The sequence below is a fragment of the Triticum dicoccoides genome, chromosome 7B (genome assembly GCF_002162155.2).
Source record: "Triticum dicoccoides isolate Atlit2015 ecotype Zavitan chromosome 7B, WEW_v2.0, whole genome shotgun sequence".
NCBI lineage: Eukaryota > Viridiplantae > Streptophyta > Magnoliopsida > Poales > Poaceae > Triticum > Triticum dicoccoides.
Window position 1 is genome coordinate 505344175 of NC_041393.1, and position 17378 is coordinate 505361552.

Consider the following 17378-nt stretch of genomic DNA (forward strand, 5'->3'; position numbering starts at 1 on the left):
CAGACGCGCCGGTTCTGCGCACTGCCAGTCGGACTACCGACTGGTTGGAGGTCGCAGCTGACCGTCTTGAAGCCTGGAAGGGTTCCTCAGCTCGGGCCGGAGCGCGCCGAGCCTTGGAATTTGTCAAGGCATGGTATCCGGGGCTGCACCTGGACCGGCTGGCCGCGTTCCTATCAGAGGCCCAGGCAGAGCTGGTGGCTGTGGAGGGCGCCCTCATCGAGCGTGCGGCGGCGATTGCCGACTACACAGATACCAGCGTCTTCGTCCCCGAGCGGTCCGCAGGCGGCGAGGAGGTGTCGCCGGAGTGGTTCAGGATGAACCTGGACTACGACGAGGACTCGGCAGAGGTGATTGGCTCTAGCACTGAGGAGGAAGACAAGGCGGAGGAGGAAGGCGAGACGGAGGCGCCAGAAGACGGAGCGAGCGATCAGCCTCAGCTCGACCGCGCCTCCAGCAACGAGCCGCGTCCGGAGAAGGCAACTGCCGCCGGAGACGGTCAAACCGAGACTGCCCAGCCGGCCGCCCCGGCGCCTGAGACCGCCATCTCCTCCGATCCTCCAAACCCGGATGCCGCCTCCTAGGTTGCCGTCTTTGCCTTTGCTTTATCTGCCTTAGTAATCTTTTAAAAAACTTTGTTAAATTCAAACAATTCCACCCGCGGGGTGTATCTTGAACTTCTACTTGAAGATTCAGCCAAGGGCCTATGTAAATATTTATCCGAGTTCTATCTTTCCTTGCTCATTGCTCTTTAGGCTTTTCCCTTTGCCGCCTTCCCTTAGTTGCCGCCTTGCCAGACGGACAAACACTCTGTGGAATGCCGCTGGATCAAATGCTTGGCTACTTTAGGAAGGCAAGTACTCGTCCATTTTAGAGTCTCTTTAACAAGTTGGATAGAAAGCGGCAAACCGACTGCTGAAGAGTCGGCTTTCCTTAATAGAGGCAAGTAGAAAGCAGCAAGCTGACTACTCATGAGTCGGCTTTTGCTTAAAAGATGCTTGAGGCCGTCTTAGGCTATGCTTGTGCTTTGGTTCCTTAGCCATTTTTTGTATGGGCGCCCGTTCTTCCTCACTCCTGCCAACCAAACAGTCGCTCTGCGAGCTGCGACTTTGGACAGGAGACGGCTTAGGCGCCACACACTACTTGTCTGACTGCGGGAAGCACCTCATAGCACAAGGCGGCGAGTCCTCGGGCCGACTAGTCGAGCCCGGTGCCAAGCGGCATTAACAAAGAGTAATATACTTGAAGGCATAATTCTTATCATATAGATAACAAAAAAGGGCAGTCCCCGAGCTCGTCTCGGGGGGCCCAAAGTCTTGGTACTTTAATACAAAGGGTAGTGTGATACATACTGCTTCAACTGTAAAATCTTCGGAGAAGATTTGCATTCCACGGGCGTTCTATCTCTTTGCCGGAGTCGTCCCTCTTGCGTGCTCGGGGTTTCTGAGCGTCGATCAGGTAGTAGGAGTCATTTCTCAGCACCTTGCTGATAATGAAGGGGCCCTCCCAAGGTGCCGACAGCTTGTGCTGGCCGGCTGTTCGTTGGATTAGTCGGAGCACAAGGTCGCCCTCTTGGAAAGATCTTGGCCTGACCTTCCTGTTGTAGTATCGGCGCAGACTCTGCTGGTAGATGCTGGACCGGCTGAGTGCCAACAACCGGCCCTCTTCCAGCAGATCGACGCTGTCTTGACGTGCTTCTTCTGCTTCTTCCTCGGTGTACATGGTGACTCACGGGGAGTCGAACTCTATGTCCGTCGGGATGACGGCTTCGGCACCGTAGACGAGGAAGAAGGGTGTGAAGCCGGTTGACTTGTTTGGAGTCATGCGCAGACTCCAGAGGACGGCTGGCAATTCGTCAAGCCAACAGCCGGCCGAACGCTCCAGTGGTTCGACCAGTCGAGGCTTTATGCCAGATAGGATGAGGCCATTTGCTCGCTCTACCTGGCCGTTTGACTCCGGTTCGGCAACGGACGCTAAGTCCAGTCGGATGCCCTGAGTCGCGCAAAAACGGGCCAAGGCACCTTTGGCAAAATTTGTGCTGTTGTCGGTGATGATGCTGTGTGGGATGTCGTACCGAGTCGTGATGTTGGCGATGAAAATCACTGCAGTCGGACCATTCAACTTCTTGATGGGTTTCACTTCTATCCACTTGGTGAACTTGTCCATCGCGACAAGTAAGTGAGTTAGGCCACCTCGTGCTGTTTTGAATGGTCCCACCATGTCCAGGCCCCAAACCGCAAAGTGCCAGGCAATGGGGATAGTCTTGAGTGCGGAAGCCGGATGATGTGGCTTGGAGCGGAACATCTGGCACCCCTTGCACTTTTGGACTAACTCTTTGGCCTCTTCCAGGGCAGTTGGCCAGAAGAAATCGTGTCGGAAGGCTTTGGCACGAGTGCTCTTGAGGCCGCATGGTGGCCGCACTCGCCTTCATGAATGTCTCTGAGAATTGCTTGGCCTTGCTCTGGTTTGACGCAGCGCTGGTAGACCCCAGTGACACTACGCTGACCAGCTCTCTGTTGACTATGGTGTAGGCTGCCGCTCGGCGTTGTACTTGCCGAGCCAGGATTTCATCGGTTGGCAGCTCTCTGTTTACTAGGAACTTGAGGATGGGCTGGGCCCATGCTGCTATTTCTTCAATTGCCACTATTGTGACTTGGACAAGGGCGGCTGGGCTGGGAGGCGGCGGGTTGGAGTCCGCAGCCGCTTGCTGACTTGACGAAGTCCCCGGGCCGACTGGAGCAGTCCCCGGGCCGAGTTCTGGAGTCTTTGGCCTGGTCGCTGCAGTCCCCGGGCCGGGTTCTGAAGTCCCCGGGCCGGCTTTGACTGTAGCTTTCTTGGAGTCGGATCCGACTTCTTCGGGTGGAGCCGGCACAAAGATTGAGTCTGATTCTGGTGAAGGCTTGATAGACGGCTTGAGGAGGCGCCGAAGGGCGATGCCGGATGGTATTGCTTGGCGGGTGGAGCCGATTCGTGCCAAGGCGTCTGCTTGGTTGTTGTCGTTCCTTGGCACGTGGAGGAACTCGCACCCCTCGAAGTATCCGCTCAGTTGCTGCACAAGGAAGCGGTAGCTCGCCATGTTTGTGTCCTTGGTGTCCCAATCGCCAGATGATTGCTGGACCACCAAGTTAGAGTCGCCATAACACAAGATCCGGAGAATGCCAAGTTCTTTGGCAAGCCGGAGCCCGTGGATGAGCGCCTCGTACTCGCCCACATTGTTGGAGGCGGCGAAATGGATCTGCAGCGCATATCTGAGCTTGTCGCCCTTGGGGGAAGTGAGGACGACGCCGGCTCCCAGGCCGGTGCGCATCTTGGAGCCATCTAAGTGCATCCACCAATGGGTGGAGTCGGGCGCTGGTGACAGATACTGGGTCTCGGCCCAATCGACGAGGAAGTCAGCCAGTGCTCGCGACTTGATGGCGGTGCGGGGCTCATAGTAGTTGGTGTAGGGAGCTAGGTCGATGGCCCATTTGGCCACTCAGCCAGAAGCATCTCGGCTTCCGATGATCTCGGCTAGTGGGGCTGTGCAGACCATAGTGATTGGATGCTCCTGGAAGTAAGGCTTCAATTTCTTGGCGGCAAAATGCACGCCCTAGCACATCTTCTGGTAGTGGGGGTAGTTCTGCTTGGAGGCCGACAGTACTTCGCTCAGGTAATATACCGGTCTCTAGACAGGTAGCGCCTTGCCTTCCTCCTTGCGCTCGACTACAATGGCTGTGCTGACTACCCGGCTGGTGGCGGCAATGTATAGGAGCATGGGCTCTTTGGGAGTCGGAGCCACCAGCACAGGGGGAGTAGTCAACATTTTCTTCAGTTGGAGAAAAGCCTCGTCCACCTTGGGAGTCCATTCAAACAAGGTTGTCTTCTTCATGAGCTGATATAAGGGGAGAGCCTTCTCGCCCAACCGACTGATGAATCGGATGATGGACGCCAAACAGCCGGTGAACTTTTGTACATCTAACAGTCGTCTGGGTGCTTCCATCCTCTCGATGGCCTTGATCTTCACAGGGTTGCACTCTATGCCACGTTCAGAGACCAGGAAACCAAGGAGCTGGCCGGCTGGTACTCCGAAGACACACTTCTCGGGGTTGAGCTTGATCTGGAATCGGCGCAGGTTCTCAAAGGTTTCCTGGAGGTCTTCCCACAGAGTTCCACGTTTTTCCGTCTTCACCACCACGTCATCTACGTAGACGTGGGCATTTCTGCCGAGTTACTTGAGGAGGCACTTCTGCATGCAACGCTGAAAGGTGGCGCCGGCATTCCTCAAGCCGAACGTCATGGTCAGGTAGCAGAAGGCACCAAACTGCGTGATGAAGGCGGTCTTCGGTCTGTCAGCCGGGTTCAGCTTGATCTGGTGATATCTAGAATATGCATCTAAGAAACGCAACAGCTCGCATCCGGCTGTGGAGTCTATCACGTGATCAATTCTAGGAAGAGAAAATGGGTCCTTGGGACTGGCTTTATTGAGGCTTGTGTAGTCAATACACATCTTCCATTGCTTGTTCTTCTTCAACACCAGCACTGGGTTTGCTAGCCACTCTGGGAAAAACACTTCCATAATGAAGCCGGCTGCTAGGAGCCAGGCTATCTCTTCTCCAACAACTCTTCTCTTCTCTTCTGACAGGCGGCGCAAGGGCTGCCTGACGGGTTTCATATCAGACCGGACATGTAATTTGTGCTCGGCGAATTCCGTCGGTACACCTGGCATGTCTTTAGGGTACCATGCAAAGATGTCTCGATTCTCACGGAGGAAATCGACGAGCTCGCCTTCCTATTTGCTGTCAAGGTTTGTACCCATGACAACGTACCTCTCTGGGTGCTCTGGGTCCAAAGGTATCTTCTTCGTTTCTCTGGCCGGCTTGAATGATCCTTCTGCCTCTGACTCCTTGGGGTCGGGCGACATCTCGGGCTGCTTGCCGGCCATCGCCACAACCCGATCAAGAAGCCATTTCTCAGCCGCGATCACCAAGGACTCGGCCAGCCGACTGCTTTCGGCCGCGCAAGCAGATGACTTTCTGTAGTCGCTGGCCATGGTTAGAATTCCCTTGGAACTCGGCATCTTCATCTTGAGGTAGGCGTAGTGGGGGACTGCCATGAACTTGGCCAAAGCAGGTCGGCCAAGGAACGCATGGTACGGGCTTTCAAGGTCCACCACTTCAAACCAAATTGGCTCTCGGCGGAAATGATCTTTGTCCCCAAAGAAGACGTCTATCAGGATCTTGCCGATTGGTGAGCAGGAAAGGCCGGGAACAATGTCGTGGAACACAATCCGGCTGCTCTGAAGCTGTCTTCGCTTGATATCTAACTTCTCCATCGTATCCTTGTACAGGATGTTGATACTGCTGCCTCCGTCTATCAGCACTCGTGAGAAGCGAGCGGCCCGCCTATCTGTGGCGAGTGTGGCGCCTAAGACAAGGGCGTAGGAGCCTGGATTCGGCATCACCTCTGGGTGATCAGCTCTGCCCCAACTGATAGGCCTTTCGGACCAGTGCATGAACTCTAGAGTGCTTGACGCGACTGCGTTCACCTCTTGCTGCTGCTGGCGCCTGCTGCGTCGATCGTCAGCCACACTGGTGAACACTACATAGGCTCCATGCTCATCTGGGAACTCATCTTGTATTGCGCCGACTGGCCTGACAGCCGGCTGCTGGGGCGGTGGTGGAGGAGGAGGCCCAGCAGGAGGGGGAGGGAGTAAGTCGTCTTCCTTGGCGATCCTGGTCAGCCAGTGGCATTTCCGGGTGGTGTGGTTCGACGGCTTCGCGCCGCTGTGGAACTTGCAGGGGCCATCCAGGGTCTGCTCGTAGGAGAAGGCCGGCAACCAGTTGGACTTGCCGCCTTTCTGCCGCTTCGTCGGAGGCTGTCCCTCCGGCTGTTGGTCTTCGACTGTCGCCACTTGCCGGCTGTTGGAAGCCGGCTGCGGGGCCTTGCGTTTGTGCTCATTCTGCTGTTGCCGCCGACTGGTGTCCCCAGCCGGAGTTCTTGGGGCCTGAGGGGCGACTTTGTCAGTGGCGCTAACTTGAATCTCCGCCTTCATGGAGGAGTCGGCCGTGGCGTACTTGTCTGCTGTGACCAGCAGCTCATCGAGGGTCTCCGGCTCGTCGCAGAGGAGCTTGTGCTTGAGGAGGGTGCCTTCTCTGCACCCAGCAGTAAAGTACTCGATAGCCTGCACCTCATGCACGCCCTCGCAGGAGTTCCGGAGCTCGGCCCAGCGCGTGAGGTAGTCACGAGTGGACTCATCGGGACCTTGCACGCACAAGGAGAGTTGGCGAGGCTTGGGAGGTCGCTTGTACGTGCTCGTGAAGTTGCGGACGAAGGCCTCGGTGAAGTCGACCCAGCTGTTGATGCTGCAAGGCTTCAGACTATTCAACCATGTCCGGGCCGTGCCTTGGAGCATGAGCGGGACATATCTTACGGCAATGCGCTTGTTGCCGTTCGCTATGTTGACGGTTGTGGAGTAATCAATCAGCCAGTCCTCCGGCTTCATGGTGCCGGTGTATTTGGGCGTGTCCCGAGGGAGTGTGAACCCTTTAGGAAAGGGCTCATCTCGGATGCGGGGTCCGAAACAGAGAGGACCCAACTCGTCTTCTTCTTCCAGCGCTAGGGATCGGTGGAGTCGGTTGATCCGGTGGCGGGCATCGTTCTCTCCGACTCCCTCTCGGCGGCCAAGGCGGTCGCCGAGAGTTGGATGCTCTACGGGCGGCGGGGAGACTCGCCTTTCTCTGCGAGGAGGGGGAGGCAGATAGTCGTCCTGTTGTTCCACCGCTTTGGGGCGGCCATCTTGGTCGCGCTCGATGATGATGCGAGTCCGACTGTGGCTGATAGCCGGCTCCTTGTCTTTCTTTCCGCGGACCCCGCCAGTCGGAATCCGAGACGTCGCGCCTTGATCTCGGCGGGGTGGCGGGTTGTCGTTTTGTTGCCGCGGTGCCTCCATGCGGCAGCCGGCTTCGTTCTGCATGGCAGCTGCGTCGAGGAGCTGCTGAACTTGCTCCATCATCAGGCGGCGCTCTTTGCCCTCCAAGTTCTTGAGCTCATTCGCCGCCATCTGGGCGGCGCGGATGTTTTCCGCTGGCGTGGCATACACGGGGCGATCGGCCCCGAACAGATTGGCGATCGCCACGCCGCGCTGCCGGACCGCGCCTAGGCGGCTAGGCCCAGTCGAAGCCGGCGAGCCGCCCACGGCGCGATCCATCTCATGTTGGTAGGCTTCTAACAAGTGTCTCATGCTTGCCAGCTTCTTTGCGCCCTCGATAAGCTGAAGGCGGCGCGCCTCCAGCGTCTCGGCGTCAGCATCTCCCGAAATCGGCGCAGTGAGGTCGACGAGGACCTCCGTGACGGTGCTTCCGCCGCTCCCCGCGTAAGGGAGCGGCTCGTCGTAGACCACCACATTGGTGGGGAACGCGTCGAGCGACACGGTGTCGGAGTCGACCAGCATCAGGTCGGTGGATCCTATGGACTCTAGGTCCACGGCGGGCTCGCCGGTAACGTGGAGTTGGTCGAGGAGACCCGCGAGGAGGCTCTTGGGGCCGCTCGTGCCTGCGTCGGACACAGGCTCATCGGAGAGGCGAACCTCGCCGATAAGCTCGGTGAGGCAGCTGGCCGTGCAGGCGATCTCAGCAACGTGCAGCGCGTCGGCGCAGACTCCATCTGGCGTGCCGGGCTGGCTGTGCTCGCCAGGGAGAAAAAGGGCTCCCGTCCAGAGATGGTCTCCGGACGATGGTGCACCTCGCCCCACGGTGGGCGCCAAATGTCGGGGTTGGGTACGACATATGCCAAAGGATGGCTTATCATGGTAGGAGCGAGTAGAACGTCGCCGGTGCCCGGAAGCGAGATGAGGCGAAGACATGCACGCTGGCGGATCTTACCCAGCTTCAGGGCTCTCCGTGGAGATAACACCCCTACTGCTGCTCTGCGGGGTCTCCGCTTGGTCACTATGGCAAAGTGAGTTCAATCGTGCTCCTGGAGCAGTTTCTGGAGGTAGAAGAGGGCAAGGCTAGCTCTCTCCTTGATATATTCTGGCGTCTAGTGCTATCTGGGTCCGAACCCTTTGCATGGGCTCTCCTGGGGTTTATATAGGCCTACCCCCAGGGGTACAACGGTAATCCGGCTGGGCACGGGTCCCAGTCGTCTGTCTCTCAGGCCGCCGTCTTCTCCGCCGACTACTGGGGCCCACCGACTGGCGGGCCCCGCGGACAGGCCTGGTACTGTAGCGGTGCTTCTGATGACGCTGGATTGGTCATGAGGTCATGGCAACAGTGCTGCCGCCTGGCGTGCGTTTACTGTCGCCATTCCCCATCTTGTCTGATTAATGGCGTGCGGGGCCCGTGGGAGGGGCCGACCGACTCCAGGGGGCCGACTCCCACGGGTCCGTCTTCAGGGCGCGCTCGCCGTCTTTTGTCTACCCGCTGACAGGCGGTCCCGCCGTCCTTGGGTCGTACAGGAAGGCGTCGTGGGCACAATGCGCCGCCCACCAAGGCTGAGGTCAGGGCCGGCATGGCAACAGTGCCGCGCCACGATGGAGATCTCCAGCGATATGGCGCATTGTAGCCATGCTGGTCCTTCTTGGGCTGGGTAGAGACGGCGACGCTGCGACCGTCCCCCACCCTGTCCACCGCGGCGAAGGCAGGGGTGGTTGGAGTCACGAGCCGACTACCCTCAGCTGGCTTCTCTGGAAGTCGTCAGCTGAGAGTCGGCTTATCTTGGAGTCGGTTCTGGGACTCGGCATATCTGGGAGTCATCCCAGGGACTCGGCATATCTGGAGTCGTCCCAGGGACTCGGCATATCTTGGAGTCAGCTCTGTGACTCGGCATATCTGCAGTCGGTTCTGGGACTCGGCAGATCTTGGGGTCGTCCCTGGGACTCGGCTTGAGGGGCGCAGCCTGTCCCGATGTCCTGAAAGGTTCTAGGGCTCGGGTTGGCCTACCCGTGGCCCATTACTCCGACAAATACAATAGCTTCAATTCAACAATTATTTAAAACAGTACCAATACAAGTAGCACAACATCTCAAAGCACACTGCACAATCATGTGGATGAAGGCCTGTTGACCTTTCGTGAGAACACCAGGATAAAATACGAATCTGCTAACACGAATAGGAAATCCAATCTCATTTTGTGCAGTTGCACTGAAATCAAGCAAAGTGTTTCGGGTAGCAAAGCAAAATGTCGCAATAGCAACAAGTTGAATAGATATCATGTGGTAGAGACCAAGATTTGAAACAACTCGACAGGAACAATGGAAACAAATCTCGATCTCCTTTTGTGCAGTTCCACCTAAATTAAGCAAAGTCACCGGTGTGACATTCAAGTTGAACTGCACAAAACACTCTTAAAACATAAGTGTTTCAAGTAGCGAAGTAAAATGTCGCAATAGCAACAAGTTGAATCGATACCCCTGTTTTAACAGAGGCAAAAAAGGAAACAATTACTTGCCGATAAAGGAGGATGAAACAAACGGTGACATAAAGAAGCATCTAACTTATCTTGGATGGAAAACAAAGTAGGATAGTAGCATTTCTAAAACGGTAGCATTGATTCATATTAACAGAGACACTCTCTTGAAACAACATTCGTCAAAAAATGTAATTTACTTTTAACAGTGGCATTGCTTCAATTTTCCGGCGGCATTCTTAGGGCCTGTTTGGTTCCAATAAGTCACCTGACTTATAAGTCAGGTGACTTAAAACCAGTGACTTGTAAGTTACACCTGTTTGGTTGTCACCCGACTTATAAGTCATCTGACACACCTTCCCACACCAATCAACATCATGTAGGTGGTGGGACACACGTAAAAGGGGTGACTTTTAAGTTTTAAGTTGGGGTGGAGCAACTTATGACTTATAAGTTGGGGTGACTTATAAGTCGGGTCTGTTTGGCAAAATAAGTCACTTTTTTTACTTTTCGACTTATAAGTTGGTGACTTATTTGGAACCAAACAGGCCCTTAGATTAACAACAACAAAATAGCTGTATGGGACATGCTAGCACCATGTGCGTCCACACATATAAATGGGTGATGCAGAGTATGTAGCCAAGCAGCATATCTGTGTTGGTCCCATATTTGTTCTCTTTGAACTTTTTTCCTATGTGAGGGCAGCAAATCTAGTCCTGCACAAACTACACGAACCCCCCCCCCCCATTTCTTTCCCTTTTCAACAAAGAGATCGGTTCCTTACAGATGTGTGTACTGGGTTACCCCCTTTTTACCTTTTCGACCAACAAAGCGGCTGGATAGCCAGTCTATACTACTTTTCCTCCCTCCTTTCCTCATTGAACCACGTCCTAGATTCATGCTCCACCCCACCGCACCTTTCTTTCCTCTTTGAACCAAGACCTAGATTCGACTACATATCGAAAAGGATCCACATGCAGCTAGAGCAACGACGGTTTTAAAGAAACTTATACCTTAGGGTCGTCGGGATGTGGCAAGGCGTGCGGCGGGAGGCCGGATCTGCCCACACTACGTACGGCAGCGAGGAAGCAGGGGTAGGTGGCCCTCCCGCACAGGTGCTAGGTGAAAGAGAACAGCGCAGCCGGCAGTGGATTGCCTCCCTCGCAGAAGGCGATAGAGTTAACGCTGCACCTCCTCCCCTTCCCGGTGCGACGGGATACGGACGCCTCCTTCACCAGCTGTGAGGGGGGGAGAGAGACAAGAGGCCAACGCAATCTTGTTTAGATCTGGTGAAGAGAGGGTGAGAGACTGTGAATATAGCAAACCCTAGCAAATGAACGCTGAGCCTCCAGCGTGTAACATATATGTATTGCGGTGAGCGTGTGGAGAGTGCAAACCCTAGCAAACAAGCGTTGAGGCTCCCGCTTATATATATACTAATGTAGTACGGACTGAGCTCCGGTGCCTTCACTCCATCTGCTTTTGGCTGTATGACAGGTGAGCCAGCCACATTTTGGGCCCACCTGTCATAAACCCAAAGGCAGGTGCACTAAGTCAATGAAGTTGCGTGCATATAGTACTCTCGTGTGTATACGACTAATATATAGTGGAGTGGTTTTCTTACTCTCTCCATAACAATCGTTTTAAATTGTGTAAGTACGAAACGAAACTCTTTATTTAATGTACAAAGGGAGTACTACTTCCGATGAACTAACGATCCACGCCCACGCGTCCTGGTCGCACTTCCTGTCCTTCACGTGTGGTACACTACCCTCCCTTAAGTGAACAACCACACATGCGCCAAATTATCAGAAACGTGTGAGAGTATGTACAAATAAAGAATTTTAATTTCAATTATCGGAAAGGTTTGAGAGTATTACAAAGTTTGACTTCAGTCAAATCTAATATGCGGAGTAAATAAAAATGGAGGGCTACTACGTCCATCCGGGTTTTTAGTCCACACCATTTTTTAAATCAAAGTTAATAGCTGGACAGATAAAATTACAGGGGGGATGGAGACAAAGTTGTGAGAAGGCTTAGAAATCAATACAAAACTTATGCTCTTAGTACCAACGTCGATCCTTCTTCGAGGAAACATTTGGTTCATAGCCAATTGTGTGATAAAATTGCACCAACGTGAAAGACGACTGCGTCTCCAACGCAACCAAGGTGAACTGGCGAAGGATATCATCTTTGTGCATAACAAGCAAAGAGCACTGGTGGAAGACAGCTTGTTCTTCATTGAAAATCGATCAGCTTCACCAGCCGACGCAACCATGAGGCGCGACCATGAGCATCGATAGTTTGTGGTCTATTTTTTTTGTCCTAGTTTTTTTTGTTTCTTGTTGCTACATTATATACTTGTGGGAGCTTAGATGTGATATCCTTAAATAACATCTAGATGTGAATTAGACAAACTGATTTTCTAACATACCAAGAAAGAAAATTCGATCAAAAACACGTCCCCGCTTCCAGGTCGCGAGAGTCGTCGCGCACACACACATAGACATAGACATGCATATCCGTGTTTACGTAAAATTCCATTTCCATCTCCATCTCCAATCATATTTGTCCAACTGGCACATTATTCACGTAGTTAATTATATACGCATCAATATTAACGTACAACATCTCTTGTTTGCGCACGTCCGGACCACTGCCACGGCCGGTCCTGACCAACCCGAACCCTCTTCATCACCCGCGCGTGCTTCCCGCCCGAAACGGTCAGTGCCGCATTCATGCCTGGCCAGAGCGCACGCGACCTCTCACTAGCGCCAACATTGAAGCGGTGCGCCGGCCGAGAGAGCGTCGCCCGCGCCGCTTCCGGGTGCACGCGGCTGCTCCACATTCAAAGGTCGCAATAGCCGGCTACAACATGCATGTAAAAAGTTTTTGGGAGTCCATGCTACAGCTAGCTGTCCTCCCCCAACTCGTCAATCTCTTCCAGTAGTGCTAGTAGTACTCCATGGCGCGATCCATCGACAAGCAGACGGGAAAGTTATCGTATACTCGGTCTGCGGTGAGTGGCATGCCGAGCGACCGTGTGGGGTTGAGCCGTGGACTAGGGTGAGACACGAACACGACAGACGTGATTTACTGTGTGATTTGACTGCTCCTTAGTGGCCCCTACACGTACTCCCCCTACGTGTATGCAACAGTCACACATACACATGGACGCAAAAATGCGCGCGACGCCCTAATGCATGCATGTCCGAGCACACGACGGAACACACACGGTCACGCTAAGTGCTCAACCTACACGTGCATGCACACACATACTTACTCAGGGTGAGCTAGTGACCGTATAAACACCGGAAAATATATATATTGAGCGCAATGAGCGTATTATGAAGTCCACTGACCGTATTTTTACAAATATACAGTGACAGACAGTGTATTTATCTCGTTTGAAATTAATCCATATTAACCGGAGATGAGGCAGTATGGACTAGCATTACTTGCGCGCGGTGGCTCGCAGGACAAGGAGAAACTTTTGACTAATGCAAGCTCTCCCTCGCTCAGGCGGTGGACGTGCAACAGTTAATTCGGTGTCAGATTGCCAGAAGCATACACTATACTACTAGTGCTACTATTGTTCGACTTCCTGAATAGGCGAACAGCCAAGCGCAAAGTTTACTAATATAGTCTATAAAGGTACGTACTATACTAGTACTAGGAACCGGATGGAGGAGCGTCTACACTCTTATTATAATTTTAAAATGTGATAAAGCAATCTTCAACACATTTGGTTATCTTCGAGGGTTCTCGCATGTGATAATGGAAGTTGATTGCATGGAACACTCGCCACATTTCTTGCTTAATTCTAGCTCATATCCTATTACAAATAGTAGCGCTCGGTAATATTTCCTCTTTTTTTGTTATTCAGCATGTAAACAGGTCAGCAAACCTTGCGGCGCATCTTCGTGCGAACTGTGCTTGCTGCACTTTGAATGTGTCCGAGAGCTGGCTTGATGAAACACCTTGCTTCCTACTTCTTTTTTTGCGGGGTACCTCGCTTCCTAGTGACCAGTGTCTTGGCTGATCGTCCTAAGAATGCTTATATATGAATAAAGCTCTCTCATTTACCCGCAAAAAGGATTGAGGCATATTAATCGGAAAGGAGGGAGTATGGACTAGCACTACTTTTTGGTGTGTCCCGTCAACTCGCAGAATGAGGAGAAGCTTGCAGGACAAGGTGAAGCTCGCTTACGCCTTTTGACTAATGCAACCTACCCTCGGTGGACATGCATCAGTCCGTTCGGTGTCAGATTGTCAGAGGCATACACTGTAGTACCCAACATGCGGAGTACCATCATTGTTCGACTTCACGAAGAGGCGAAGAGCCAAGCGTAGTAGTACGAGTAGTACTACTACTAGAACCGCATGGTGGAGCGTTTGTACTCTTATTTCTTTTTATCTCTGATAAGGTACACGTTTATTCCGGAGAAGGGCGGAAAACGGCAGCCCAACATCAAAATGTAACGAATGATATCGATCAACCAACCATGCTCGAATATATCTTGGCCTCCATGTGAACCCGTCGGTGTGTTCTCGCTCCTCGTATCTCTCAAGGAACGGCGGGTTGGCTCTTTGCCGTCAATTGAGATCGGTTTGCTCACACTCCTGTCCCACATGTCAGTGATATGCCAAGAGGAGGTGCGTTGACCGACTGGCCATACGCGTACTTGGTTTTGAACCTTCATACTACTCCTCCCTCCGTCACAATTTACAGGGCGCGCTTCATTATGATGCATTTCTCTCAATGCATTTCCACCACCAGAGAGACTTTAGACGTGTTTGGTTTAATGCTCAATTAATTAGGGCGTGGTAACCGCAATCAAGTCCACAATTTTCTCTCCATGTAACTACAATGGAGTAAGTGCATGCGTGTGTGTACCCGGGGTGGAAGCACAGCATGCATGTGTGTGCGCATTATTCCCTCTACTAGTAATAGACGTCGTGCTATAACTACCAATGCTATTTTTGAGGCTGATCGCTAGTCGCCTTGGTCCCACGGATCTTTTTTCTTTTTTCTGAAGCACGCTGTATAAACAGTGACGGATGGAGTAGTATGAGCGGATTCAAAGAAGAGCGTATTGATGGTTGCTTCTTCAGAGCAACTTACAGTGGGAAAGGTGGGGCTTACGATTTGACTGCTCATTACTCACTATTAATTCGGCGCAACGACTGGGCTAAGTCTCCCATGCGATTGTGCACTACCCCCTCGGTTCTTAAATATACTCCAGAGTATATTTGTCTTTCTAGAGATTTCAACGAGTGACTACTCAAATATTTGTCTTTTTAGAGATTTCAAATGGACTGGCACATACGGATGTATATACATATTTTAGAGTGTAGATTCTCTCATTTTGCTCCGTATGTAGTCACTTGTTGAAATCTCTAGAAAAACGAATAGAATATTTAGGAACGGAGGGAGTACACATATGAAGCAAAATGAGTGAATCTACACTCTAAAATATGCCCGTTTGAAATTTGTAAAAAGACAAATATTTAGGAACGAAGGAGTATAATTTTGTGCATGGCACATGGACCCGGATGATGAAGAGGCTTCTGGCAATGCTATCAAGCTTCCATCATTTCTTTACATAATTGACGTACTATACAAATAATTTTCCAGCGAGACATGAAATTATACAATGGTGTGAGCTTTCAGCTTCTGTTTCACGTGTCTTGCCATTGATGCTCTTTCAGAAACAATAAAAAACTAACTTCCTTGCTAATGCATGTCAATTATTAGCAGATCAGAGCTAATAATTACATCACAACTGAAGACAGAGTTGTGAGAAGGTGTTAAATTAAAATTGGTCCATGCTTTCATTGGCAGCAATGTCCCCCCAGCTCTGTCTAAATCAACAAGGCATGTTGGGGAAAAAAGTAGCTGTCTAGAGCATGCAACATTCCGATCATTTTGTGCAGTTCCACTAAAATAGAGCTGAGCGTCCCTGTTCCAAATATATTAAGTGTGATTACGATAATAGAGGACTGCTGATGAAACAATAAACACATAAATAGAAGTCGGTCACCTTTGTTGTCTCTTTTAAGACTAACTAGTTGGAGAAGATTAGGCTCGGAGTTGGATGAGGAGGATAGAGCAAAACCAATCTCCCTTTGTGCAGTCGCACTGAAATGTAGAGACGTTGCCCATGTGACATTTTAGTACAACTGCACAACACTCTTAAGAAAAAAGTGATTTGTGCAGTTCACCAAAAGGTCACAATAGCAACGAGGTGAAATGGATAGCCCTGTTTGCAAAAAAAGAGGTAGAAAGGAAACAATTACTGGCCAATAACAGTTGATGACACATGCAACAACAAAAAAGAAGCATATTCCTTGCCCTAAGGGAAGATAACAACACGGTTGTGTTTGTCTAAAATGGTGTGAGGACGAGAATGCAATATGGAAAGTACGCTGGACGAGCTACGTTTTGGGCAAAGAACTATGGAAGATCCACATGCAGCAACGTGGGAAGACGGGCAGTGGAGCAAGGCCGGAGGGGATACCTGGAGGTCGTTGGGATGTAACTAGGTGAGCGGCGGCGGGTCGAATCTGCGAGCAGGTGGCATAGGCCCTGCCGCGCCGGAGCTTGGTCAGAGAGAACGGTGTGTACCGCAGATCAGGACGTGTTGCCTCGGCGCCGTCGAACGGAGAAACGATGCACTTCCTCCCTTTCCCCTGGCGGACGGGATGCGGCCGGATCAGTGACCAACGGTGAGAGAGAGAGAGGCCACCGCACTCCCTTTCCCCCGGCGGACGGGATGCGGCCGGATCAGTGACCAACAGTGAGAGAGAGAGAGGCCACTACAGCCTTGTGTGAGATACTCTGAAGAGTGACAAACCAGGCACGCAAGGCTCCATTGTATATAGTGAGCGGACTACCTTTTTCTCCATAAAAATCATTTTATATTCTGTGTACGTGCCATTGAGCGCTATAACTTTATTTAAAAATAACGCGGCAACGCGTCAAGTCAAACTTGGTTTCGTGCAGGCGTGGTACATGACCTCCCTAGGTAAACAACCGCTACATGCGTTCAAATTAGCACGTGGGCTGCCATTTCATAAAGAAATGAGCTCCACCGTGTACCCGTGCGGGTGTCGCTGGGCACGAAGCATGAGTACATGCACAGTGCACCTATTCTCTTCTTGTATACGTACACCACCTATGTAGGGTTGTGTCAGAGAGATACAAACCTAGAGATATATAGTGTGTGGGTTCTTGAGAGTTTTTTGGGGGGGGGGGTCAATCAAAAAATGTAACATATGCAATGTGTGTGAAATAGAGTCCTGGATATAACATATATATAGAGGGGGCGATCCACGAGAAGAGAGTGGAGGTATCACCGGCTTGAGGTGTCCATAGAATCGACAAGAGGGATGATGTGTGTGTGTGTCACGCCCAATATGCGATACTATCCTAAAGAGACTCGAAGGTCCCACCAAGGATAGAACCGCATATTGAAACGCTTTTGCAAGGTGGATATCATTACATCAACATTACATAATAGATGGGGATACATGCAAGAGGCATAAAACGCCACACGAATACAACATCATCATACATAAGATCAACATCCGACTACGGATGAAACACAAACAGAAACTCAAACGACATCCACCCTGCTAGCCCAGGCTGCCGACCTAGAACCTATCCCCTGATCAGAGAAGAAGCAGAAGAAGAACTCCAAACAAGTAAACATCGCTCTCGCGTCACGATCATCGCATAACCTGTACCTGCAATTGTTGTTATAGTAATTTGTGATCCACGAGGACTCAGCAATCCCATTACCATGGGTATCAAGACTAGCAAAGCTTAATGGGAAAGGAAGGGGTAAAGTGGTGAGGTTGCAGCAATGACTAAGCATGATATGGTGGCTAACATACGCAAATAAGAGCAAGAAGAGAGCAAATGGAATGGTCGTCAACTAGTAATGATCAAGAAGTGATCCTGAACTCCTGCTTACGTCAAACATAACCCAGAA